Source organism: Heterodontus francisci, chromosome 27 (genome assembly GCF_036365525.1).
Source record: "Heterodontus francisci isolate sHetFra1 chromosome 27, sHetFra1.hap1, whole genome shotgun sequence".
NCBI lineage: Eukaryota > Metazoa > Chordata > Chondrichthyes > Heterodontiformes > Heterodontidae > Heterodontus > Heterodontus francisci.
The window spans coordinates 49,600,200-49,612,916 of record NC_090397.1 but is presented as its reverse complement, the minus strand read 5'-3'; the positions used below and the strand labels follow the sequence as shown (position 1 = coordinate 49,612,916).

Sequence of the window (12,717 nt, the reverse complement as noted above, 5' to 3'; positions counted from 1 at the left end):
ATAGGGTAAAATATCATTGTATTTTATGTAATCTTTCCCCTTATCATTCCTGTATTTTCTACTTTGTATAATTGCATCCCTAACTTATCTCTCAGAATTACAGGTATTCCTAACATTACTCCAATACTCATAGATCCTGTATTTACACATTCCTGATCTTTCCATACTTTAAGTTTTCTGATTTGGCACCTGGTAATTTTATCATTTGTGTGACTAGCTAAATTCTCCGACTGGGTGTAATTTATCCAAACTGGTACCTGTCCTGCACCAATTTGCCTCCAATTTTCCTTCGTTTGTTCTAACATCCATGGACCATATGTACTACAAACACTTTCATTATTTGAAATGTCACTGTTCATTAATATATGTTACTGGTTATTCAAATAATATTTAAACAGTATGATATTTACTGCAGGTGCCTCTGCGCTTGGGAATACCCTACAACAATCCCTCTCTTTGTTCTATAAAGCTGATCCTGGCCTCTAAATCTGGTGGCACCCATGGCATCGGCAGCCTGCTGCATTACAATCTTACTTAATACACTATTATATTTCTTGCCTGTTCCGTACAATATCCCGGCATTTGAGATATTGACCAGGGCAGGCACAATCTCATGTTTAACATTATCATACAACGCTTCCCCTGGGCTCGATGTACCCACACACATCCATGTTCCTTTCAACTTTCCTTATCATCTATTGCCCAATGGGAGGGGCACAAACAATTCCAAAGACACAGCTCTCAGTTACCCCTTCCCCTTTCTGTCTGATCACGCAGTTAGCACGGTCATCTGTGGAACACCGTACACACTTCCCATCCAACATGTTGTGCAATGCCCCATAGTTCATATAGTCCATATTAATATTCCTTTCATTAATCCGTTGTGCATCCATTACCGGGTCTTTGATCTTCCTCTCCGGATATTAGCATCAGGCCCCACAGCCACTGCAGTCCGGTTCTTTCCCATTCGCCACTAGTGGTTATATCTGTAATTTAAACACACTGCCCTGGTGGTCACCAGGTGTTAGTACTTGTCCATGTTGTGAGTATCCTCCGATGAGGGATACATGTCTACCTGTGGGGACCGAACATGTCCTGGGGAATCCAGGAGTTAATTTATATTCTTATCATCTCTACTCTTTTGAAATTATCTCTTTGGTCCCGTTGTACTCAGGTTTCGTTCCCCACAATCCTTGCCCAGTTAGTAACCCATCTAATAATAGTCCAAATGCCTATTAATACTACCATTATTCCCTTGATTATACTTTTTTAGTTGGTACCATGTATTTCTATCGGCCCTTCCCTTTACCATTACTTTGTCTCCCACAACAGGCACCTTTGTCTGTTCCTCTATCATGTTTCTATAGAACCCCCTGCCTCACCTTATGCAATTGTCTGCACAGCTCCTTCACAAATCTTTAACTCTTTCTCTTGCGGGTCCTATTTCCTCACTACCTGCTACGACATACCTTGGCAGTCTCATCACCCTTCCTGTCACCGTATTCATCAAGTCTTTCCTACTTTAGCTACACCACTCTGTCCTTTTTGTTCCTTTTTCAAAATATCCTTTACTAGCTGACTAAGTGTTCTAACATTCTGGTCCACATTTTCCAAATCTATAGTATTGACAATTGAAGTTCCCATATTAAGGACTGTGGCTGCGTTATTCACTGAGCTATGTTTATGTCTCTTTCCCTTTATTATTCCCTCATTACCAAATTCCTGTCTCAGCAATTGTTACAGTAATACCTTGTACAACTCTCGGTTCTTCTTAGGGCACCAGCCAGGTAGCTGGATATCTGAGATATTCAATATTACCGGTACCAACTCAAGTTTTATGTTATCATATACAATTTTATTAGTTTTTATTATCGCAAGTCCATTCTGTAGTCAAGGCTGGGCGAGGGAGACCAGTCACTTGTGGCTGTTGGGTCGTAACCTTACTCGTTAGTAATTAAAATGTGGGGGTAATCGTGGTGATTGGAGCTTGTTGTCCGTTTGATAAATTTTGAATGCTGGTTTGATTGTTGGCTCCTTCCCTTGTACACCCCCCCAATGATTTTAACACAAAAGGTCCCTTGAGGGCCTTTGCTGTCAAAAGCTGACACACCTGGTAGATTAAATTGTCCACTAAAATAAAAGCAAAATACTGCACATGCTGAAAATTGTCTCATTGATAAAGATGCTGTGATATTTGATGTCTGCAATTAAGGTCTTAAATTCTCAAAGCTGCTGGATCTTTTGCCGTGGCATCAATTCTCACATGGCCTGCCGTCACCTGCTTAAAAACAACCCACAAAGAATCCACTGTGGCTCTGCCTCTGAGCCCAATGGGTTAATTTGTCCAATTCTATCTGTCAATTTAGAAATTTAAAATTTAACAATGTCCAATATGTATAAATTTTACTCTCAGCAATGCAAAATTGTGTGGTGGATTAAATGGAAAAACAGCAGCTGCAGCGGGGTTTTTTTTCCAAGGGGCGGAGCAAAATCGTCTCAGCTGCGTCACGTTACAAAACCTTTTCCTTCTCTGATCGGAAAAAAAACCACACTCCATTTTAATCCTTAGGGTTGCTCGCCTTTGAAGTTGAAAATGCCACAAATGCTTCCGCTGCTTTCAAAATAACAAATCACATCTGCACACTTACACTGGTATTCCACTGTCATGCCACATATTCTGAACTCTCAGGTGATGTTATCAAAAGATCAAATATCAGCGGTGATGAAAAAGGGGGGGTGGCTGGTGGTGTCTATCTGAGATCTTTGCTTACCTCCCCCTGCAGAGTCCTGATGTCTCTGGTTATGGCCAGACTTTCAAATGTAGCTCTCTTAAAAACTCATAGCTCCAAGAGAAAACTATCAATTGCTAGTCTTATCTACACTTTCCTGACATTCACTAGAAAATTCGAGGCTTCTTGGAAATTAGCTGTTTATTTCACTATTTGTTTATCCCCAGAATTCGTTTATTAGCGCTTGCATCAGCCAGATCTGATTGCCAATTCCCATTAATTATAATTCTATTTCATTTTGAGCCCTGGAGAACCTTTACAATTAATATTAATAATTCCTTAAAACAGAAATCAAACATTTCCATTTGATTCCAGACATTAGTGTATATTGTTTATGTTTTTTTTTTACCTTCGATGACATTTTAATTCCTTAACTAACTTGCCAAATTAAACTGGATTTTTGACATCTCAGATTATTCCAAATTCAAATAACAGTAAATTTCCCTTTGAATGCTTTAAATAACCACTCATATCAATTTAATTTAGTTTATCGATTCCAATTTCTTATGCCCAGACTTGGTTGTACTTTTTGTACGTTAAAGACAGAAGTGCTTGCAACTATCTCTCCTTCTCAAGCACTTTGTCTCATTGATAAGGATGGTTGCAGCAGGGTTAATTTCTTGCTTGTCTCCAAGGGGGCGGAGCAAAGCATTCTCCGCTGCGTCGCTTTACGTAACCTTTTTTTAATGGAAAAGAACTAAACTCCTTTTTAAATGTTTTTTTTTATCCTTAGGATTTTCAAACAACAAAATCTTTAGTAACATTATCAACTTCAAAGGAAACCATCTCCATCAGGAAAGACAGCATTTTAGATTAAACTCCAATTGTTTCCAAACTTATTTTTTTGGCATCTTTTATAAGAGGTTTCTAATCCAAGGATGATTATTTTTTTTAACAAAGATGATTCCAAATTCCAATTCACTGCAATAATATTTAAAATCAAAACTGCCAATGTTATATGAGTGAGTCCTCTGTCCGGAACCGAAGACTCCTCCAAAACATGAAATAATAAACTTGAAAGTTCATTGTGGCAACAAATGAAATTTCCAGTTCTTCAACTTAAACAGGTCAATTAACCTTAATAGTATTAATTCAATTCAGACTTATTAACTTATACTACTTATTAACTACACACAGAACAGAATAGCACGTGCTTTTAAAAAAAAAAGATAGGTAAATTACGTAATTTTTCTTGTTCTTCAGGCGCCTTTTCAAATGACTGTAATAAAACCAAAAACTAAAGTAAAAGTTATTTAACATTCTTAACACAAAATATTTAACACCAGCTTCTTAAACAAACTTTAAACAGACAGAATCTTTCCTATATCTCCTTTGTTTATCCTTCTCTCCCTTAGACCAATATCCAATTCCTAACATTTGCTACTTAAAACAGTCAGTAAAACATGTCTTTAATTTAAACTCCAAAAAAACTAGAACAGTTTTTAAACTGGAACTCCAATTACAGCAGGAGTTGTAAACTTCAAATTGGATTTCTGCCAAACATCTTCAGACCTTCAAGGCTGAAGCTTATCTCTTAGAAAATTGTTCATTGCCTTTTCACAGTTGCAAAACCAGCTTTTAAAATCAAAATAAAATTTTAACTTAAAATATAATTCAATTTTATATCCCATTCCTGGGTGCACAACACTAAATCGAAATGAACACACTCAACAATCACTTTTCACACTCATTCAATTCCAAACAACTTCGAAAATTGATTTCTGTAATGGGTTACGAATTCAAAATACCAAATCTCTTTCAAAATTCCCTTGTCCCGATGTCAAGGAACACACACAGGTTCAACTAATTCACAACCAAAACATGACTCAAGGTTCCCACAAAATATACACTTGTAAAAATAGAAAAAGTAACAGACTCATTCTCTCATCATTAAGGCCAGACAACAAAGAGTTAACGACAGTCAGTTTTACAGAACACAAGTTGTACAGAACAAAGACACAGTAACTTGTTTTTACTCTAAAACATACCTATCTTTAAAACACATATTTACCGTGGCGCTTCTGCGTCTTTCTCAAGGGGGCAAACGGACGTGGGTCGCCTTTCTCCAGAGGACATGATTTACTTGTCCCCGGGGGCAACCCTTCCTCCTTACAAGCCGTCAAGCCCATTCTTCCTCTACTTTCTCAAACCCTAGTTCTTTTCTATGAATCAAGCAGCATTAAAACGAAAGAAAACAAACGACACAAGAAAACGAATAGACACAGTAACACAAACAAAGGACGAACCACACACAAGGAGACGAACATGGGACAGGGAATTTTTAGAGTCTTTTGGTTTCCCCCTTCACTAATCGGTATTCCTAATTTGAGGGCGTTTTCGTGCCAACTTGATAGGAGGATTCTATTTTTTTTTCTCCTGACAATATTGTATCCATAATCCAATTAATTCTTTGGCCCTATTGCCTTTATTTTGTTTCCAGATTTTTTCTTGGGTTTTTTTTAGTCACTTCCAAATCTTTTGTCCCCCCTAAGGGCCATTGGTCTATTAATTTCTTATTTAAGGCTGCTGATAATTGTCTGAAGTCTTTCCCTTTATCCGGATATTTATCACACAGTACTTGTAATGGGCAGGATGGATCACTTGTATTATCTAAACAGTTTCCCATATTCACAACTATTATCACAAACTATAATTACAACTATTATAACAAACTATTATTACTTACAAATTATCTAAACAGTTACTCACAATAAAAAATAAAACCTTAATCTCAGTCGTTCTAAAACAACCTCGCATAACCTTCAGTCGCGACCTACTTTAACCTTCAGTCGAAGTCAATACGACCTACTTTAATTCTACCTCAGTCCCCATCAGCCGTCCTCTAAAGAAACAGACTGAACCTGAGTGTCAGCCGTTCTAAAACGACACTGACTTTAATCAACCTTCAGTCGTAGTCAATACAACCTACTTTAATTCTACCTCAGTCCCCATCAGCCGTCCTCCAAAGAAACAGACTGAACCTGAGTGTCAGCCGTTCTAAAACGACACTGACTTTAATCAACCTTCAGCCGTAGCTTAATACGACCTACTTTAACCTTAACCTCAGTCGTACCTACTTCGACTGACCCTTATCTTTTCTAATCCGCCAGACTGATTATTGATCTCGTCCAGATGATCTTACCTGACCATAAGCGAGTGATCAAACTTTTATCGGACTACGAGACAGGGGAAAGCCGGCGTGGTCACACATCAACTACTCACGTCGGGGGCCCATTTCCTCTCTCTCCGTCCTCCACTAGTCTGATTCTGATTTCGCTGATGATCGGCGGTCGTCTGTTGAGATCCCACTTCTCACACCAAAATGTAAATCTGAGTTCTTTTTGCCTTCAGTCTGGTTCAGTAAATATACCGAGTCGGATGTGTAGGTAAAATCAATTACTTTATTTGCGCAGTTGCCAGCGGACTTACTCTGAGAACAGCGGCACTGACTCCACCAGAGTCTGTCGGGTCCCCCCCCAGAGTAAGTGAAGTTTGTGATACAGGTACTACTGTTTATACATTAAGATTCATGCTACACCTCCTTGTTTAATCAATCAGTGTGGTACAATTCGACTTCACCCACGTGGTGACATGCAGTACATCTGTTACTGAGGTTACAATACACTCCATTGTCAATACATACTTGTTACTAATAAAATATCGTTTTGTACCAGCAAGATTAAAAGAAAACAGACATTAAGACAATTAGAAAAGGAAGAAGAGTTAGAAACAAGATACTGATTTTGATTCCCACAGATACTGCTTTTGCTTCCCACAATTGTCATAAGTCCTGGGATCCTGTAATCTCTATCAAGTCACATCATGAAGTAACACCAAGCAGCAACAGTATACAGTGATAGTGTGGCCTTTCATTCCTTATCATCACTTACACAGGGATGGCCAGCATCTCTCACAGGAATCCATTTGTTCCAAACCACAAGGAGTCACACAATCAAGTCATGAATGAACAAATGTCCTTGCAATTACCAGTGCCTGTAAGTTTATACGATCTCACACTCTCAGCCTTTACTTTTAACGATTTCATTGCAGTTTCTCAAGCTTTAAATCATTTCATCAGAGCTCAGCAAAGTGACTACTCCTAACTTGGCTATATTTCCCATCTAGCATAGTGCCATGTCGTTCTGCTCACTTCCACACACTCACCTTGCCAGAACGTATCAGATCACTGAACGGCTTCCTACATTGGAGCCAACTTCTTTGGATCATACTTCTTCCACTTACTGTGCCAGTGATGTCCACCCATGCAGGCTTTGTCCAGGTGGGTGGCCTCCTCTTGCCACCCTCCAGGAAGAGAATCTCCGTCATCATCCTCATAGCATGAACTTCAGGTCCACACCTGAGAATCGAGCGACTGCTCGATCCTAGGTTTCAGGCCCCTGGCTCTGCTGAGATGTTGTGGAATTCAAGCCTTCTATTCTCTTGCAGTCTGCAGGAACAGCAGTGAAGCAGCAGCCACAGTAATGGCTGCCATGTCAGTTGAAATCGCGCCTGCACTTGAGTTGTGCCACCTTTGTTCCTGCCCTAGCAGCTGTTAATTGGCCGCCAAACCTGCCTCCATATCAATTAAGGGGTTGCCCCCGTGAAAATCAGGGCACATTAGTGTTTACCCCCGGTGGTAGATATGGGACGTGGAAATAGTCCTGACTTCCATTTCCCACTCCTGCAGCAAAAATCCAGACCCATTATTTTGGAACGGTGAGAGGGAGAAAGCAGGAAATTATAGAATTGTTAGTCTAACATCTATGGTGGGAAAGTTATTCGAATCTATAGTTAAGGACAGAGCAATTTAAGACATAGTGAAATTTGAGCTAAGTAGAGGGAGCCAATATGGATCTATAAAGAGTCAGTTGTGTCTAATGAACACAACTGAATTTTTTTGGGGAAGTAGCTGTTGTATGTTTGTTTGGTCTGCTGCCACATTAGTTAGTATAGTTTATAGAGATTCTTTACAGAATGACAGAATAGTTACAGCATAGAAGGAGGCCATTCAGCCCATCGTATCTGCACTTGCTCTCCAAAAGAACAGTTCACCTCATGCCATTCCCCTGCCTTCTTTTGTAACCCTGCACATTCTTCCTTTTCAAATTAAAATCTAATTCCCTTTTGACTGCTTCAATTGAACCTGCCTCCACCACACTCTCAGGCAGTGCATTCCAGACCTTAACCACATGCTATGTGAAAAGGTTTTTCCTCATGTCGCTTTTGCTTCTCTCACCAATTACTTTAAACCTCTGCCCTCTCATTCTCAATCCTTTCATGAGTGGGAACAGTTTCTCTCTATCTACTCTGTACAGACCCATGATTTTGAATACCTCTATCAAATCACCTCTCAGCCTTCTCTTCTCCAAGGAAAACAGTCCTAACTTCCCCAATCTATCTTCATAACTGAAGTTCCTCATCCCTGGGACAATTCTCATGAATCTTTTCTGTACTCTCTCCAATGTCCTCACATCTTTCCTAAAGTACGGTGCCCAGAACTGGACGCAATACTCCAGCTGAAGCTGAACTCGTGCCTTATATTTCAACATAACTTCCTAGCTCTTGTACTCCATGCCCCTATTAATAATGCCCAGGATATTGTCTGCGTTATAAACCACTTTCTCAACCTGTCCTGCCACCTGCATTGACTTATGCACATATACACCCAGGTCCCTCTGCTCCTACATCCCCTTTAGAATCGTACCCTTTATTTTATATTGTCTCTCCATCTTCTTCCTACCTAAATGAAGGTAGAGACAACCACTTAAGCTTTAACAAAATCTTAGTGACAACGTAAATGACTTGGAGGATTTCCAGAGCTGGGCAGTGAGAGAGCTCAGTTAACATACAAATAAAGCTGAAACATTCATCTCGTCTATAGTCTGGAGAAATTAGAACATTAACCTTTATTACATAATAACTATGTAGAGCTTCACACTAGTCTGTGTGACTCCTCTAAAGTCACACTGCATTTACTTTCATGTCTCTCTGTGATCTCTTACATCATCCTGGTAGGAGGTATTCTTTACACTCTCTCAAGATTAACCTTTACAGACCCTTACACTACAGTAGCTAAAGTAATAGACGGGGAAATGTCTAGGATGTTGTTTATATGGACTTTTAAAAAGCATTGGATAAGGTTCCATATAAGAGACTGTTAACTACAATTAAATCTCATTGAATTGAAGGCAAGTTATTGACCTGTTTAGGAGATTGGCCAGGCAATAAAAGTCAAAGAGTAAGGATAATGTGAATGTACTTAAATTAGAAGGAAGTGATGAGTTATATCCCACATCGATCTATGCTGGATCCTTAACCATTCATTATATTTATTAACAAAAACAAGAAATGCTGGAACCGCTCAGCAGGTCTGGCAGCATCTGTGGAAAAAGAAGCAGAGTTTCAACTCTGCTTCTCTTTCCACAGATGCTGCCAGACCTGCTGAGTGGTTCCAGCATTTCTTGTTTTTGTTTCAGATTTCCAGCATCCGCAGTATTTTGCTTTTATTACATTTATTAATATCTTAAGTAACACGATAGAGACCCATATAACCGATTTTTCTGATAAAACAAAGATTGGTGGGCTAGTAAATAGTGTAGATGGGAAGATATAATTACAAAGAGATATAGGGGTCCAAGTACACAGATCACTAAAATATAATGGTTGTGTGGAAAAAATAATCACAAGGTTAATTGAATGTTAGTCTTTATATACAGAGGGCTAGAATATAAAGGGGATCAAGTGTTGCTGCAGCTGTACAAAGCCCTGGTTAGACCCTGACATCTGGAGTAGTGCCTACAGTTCTGGGCACAGCTCCTCAGAAAGGACATATTTGCCAGTGGAGGACTTTAAGCTAACGGCACAATGAGTTCAAAAGACCATTTGTTGTGTCTGTGGAGTGAGAAGCCATTGGGAAATTAATGGGAGGATCCAATCAATGCACTGGGTGTAGGGAAAATGCTTCACTAGAAGAGAGAATTTGGAGTGAGAAAGGGTTACTTGGTCCATCAATCCCACTCTATTCAAGATCCAGGTCTCATTATTCTATCACATACTCCCTCCCGCATAATCTGCTGGTTTAGAGATTGTTGCGTTCTGTCCTTGGACAAACATCAAGCAGTTCCATTATCTCGCCATCCTTCAATCCCCTTCTGAACAGAGATCAATCCAACTCCTTTTCCAGCTCTCATCATTCCATCATGGACTCCCTCCCACACCACCTGTTTGTTTAGGGAACACTGTTCTGTCCCTGGAGAAACATTGAACAATTCCATTATTTCCCCATCTCTCAAGTCATTTTGAAAGCTGCCAATGATTCTGAATTGACCCTGTTCTTTTCCAAATGGGTTCAATCTCACTGCAGTCAGTGCATGAAGGAGACCTTCCACCCCAGTGAGAAACACGGGGAATTGATGGAGTTCAGATCTATTACAAAAGGGAATGGATTGAACGGTATAAAAATTCTCATATTTTTGTGAGTATTATCCCTTTATTTTGGGGGTCTTTATTCGAATATAATTGTCATATCATAAATATTCTTATTGATAAAATTATTTAAATCCTAACATCATAACTGTATTCTCTTACAAGTTGATGACTGGGTCAGGAACTGTGACTGCAGTTTCCATTTCTCACTGAGCAGTTACAGTGCCACGTTGTACAATCTCATGTGTAGCTCACAGAACATTCCTGTGGTTTCCACTCCATCCTGTTCTGAGCTGCCAGTCACTGATTGGTCAGCAGTAATATTGACATTGTTGAAGGGTATTCCCAGCGTCGAGGCACCTGCAACAAATATTATATGAATATTGTTTGAATATTATATTAATAAACTAACACATAATCTTAGCGAACGATGGAAGGGTCTCAAGGCACCATGGGGCTTGGCTAACTTTACCACATTCCACACAGGAGCTGAATAACGGCTCATTAAATGGAAAGCAGATGTCCTTGTGAAATGCTGACAAAGATACCAGCCTGTAACAAGGACAAGATAAGGTTGTATGCGTAAATGAGGACCAAGGATGATGGATTAGAGGGAATGGAAAACATCATGAGTAATCTCATATCTATCTATGGGCTGGTCATGTAACCCCTCCATGCCTAGTAACCACTTCCATTGGCTCTAATAATCAATGTATATAATCTATAATCACTATGATTGGATCATGTCCAGCCGGGATGGGCTGAGTAACTGTTCGAAAATTTCTAAGTATTGATGATTTTCCTTTGTTCGGCAGGGAGGCATCTGGACTGCCCAGCCGGCGTAACTTAATAAACTGTTTGACATTTGGAGCAGACCTGAGTGTCGAGTGATTCTTCCAGATTCATTCCCGCTAACAGACATCATTAATAGTCCAACCAATTGGATCTGATTTCAATGGTTCCAAAGGTTTCCACAATCTGTGATATTTATATATTTACAATAACACTCGAAACCTCATCACATCAGACAACTGGGAGAGAGAGAGATAGGAATGGGAGCAGGAAATCCCCACCTTTAAAGTGAAACTTTGACACTAATGTTGAATCTTTTTGTTGTGTTTCGGGTTTGAGGAAAGGATCTTCACTGCAGATGTGATGCTGGTGATAGTTTTGGTGCTGAGTGAATTGCTCGTCAGTGATGTGACGGGTAGGGTTAATCAAACATAATGTGTGAGGACAGGTTAGTGCTGAGAGGTGAGGAGTTAATGGATTACCTGCTGTGTAAATTACATGGAACAGAAAGGGGCAGCAACTGGAGGAATGTCATAAATTGGGCAATTATCCTGCTTCACCATTCAATAAGGTCATGGCTGATCTTATATCTCAGCTACACCTTCCTGCACAATCCTCATATCCCTGCATTCCCTGAGCATTCAGTCTATTGTTCTCTGATTTGACTATACTCAATGACTGAGCATGCACAGTTCTCTGGGGTAGACAATTCCGAAGATTTACAATTCCTTGAGTGAAGAAACTTCTCATCTTAGTCCGAAATGTCCAATCATTTTTTTCCAAAAATACACTTCCTTTGTAAAAATTTGCAAAAAATGCATTGCAAAACAGTTCAAATTTGATATTTTGGAAAGTGCAAAATAGATCAGATTCCTTCGATACGGAACATGAGGTGCCTCACAACTCTTGCCACTCTATTTTATCTGCAGTGTTCTTTTGCATTACATAGCAAGAAACATTTATGGTGCACACAGCCCGAGGGGGTTTTATACGGGTTCCAGCCTCTTGGTATATTATGGCGAGAGGTCCTTACACAGTGTCCTTTCCCCATTGAGCCTTTGCGGCAACTGTCCCAAGCTTTAGTGCATCCCTCAACATGTAGTGCTGGACCTTGAAATGACAGCTCTTTGCACTGGAAGACCAGCAAGCTTTGGGCAAACCAAAGAGCATCTTTCACCGAGTTGATGGTCCTCCAGTTGATCTTTACCTTGGTGTGCATCACGAGGAACAGCCCACACAGCACCGAGTCCTGTATTACGGAGCTGCTTGGGATGAACCTCGACTAAAACCATTGCATCGCTTTCCAGACCTGCTTTCCAAAGGCACATTCCAGAAGGAGATGGGTGACAGTCCCTTCCCCACCACAGCCACCTTGAGGGCAGTGTGTGGATGCGGTGAGATTCCGGCATGCAGGAAGGACCTGATGGGGAGGGCCCTTCTCACCACCAGCCAAGCTACGACTTGGTGCTTGTTTGAAAGTTCTGGTGATGAGGCATTCTGCCAAATGACTTTGACAGTCTGCTCTGGGAACTCTCCGACAGGATCCACCATCTCCTTTTCCCGCAGGGCCTTAACAGCATTACATGCAGATCACTGCGTGATGGATTTGTGATTGAAGGTGTTTGTCAGCTCAACCTTTTCCACGAAGGATAGGTGGTACAGCACGGTCCAACTGAATGGCAATGTGCCAGACCATCCTTCATAACACCGG

The 12,717-nt window shown here is 40.2% G+C and overlaps 1 protein-coding gene across 2 annotated transcripts in view; it reads right to left on the bottom strand.

Annotated features, from left to right (window-relative positions):
* The window catches only part of LOC137385018 (lectin-like), a 67,367-nt gene extending 61,905 nt beyond the window's left edge, over positions 1 to 5,462 (bottom strand). Inside the window, exon 1 of one of the 2 annotated variants that reach the window (XM_068059756.1) lies at positions 3,972 to 5,462. The gene's annotated coding sequence lies outside the window, so the exon portion shown is untranslated. The remainder of the gene's footprint in view (positions 1 to 3,971) is intronic. The other variant, XM_068059757.1, reaches the window with a different exon arrangement.
* Between the last annotated feature and the right edge of the window lie 7,255 nt (positions 5,463 to 12,717).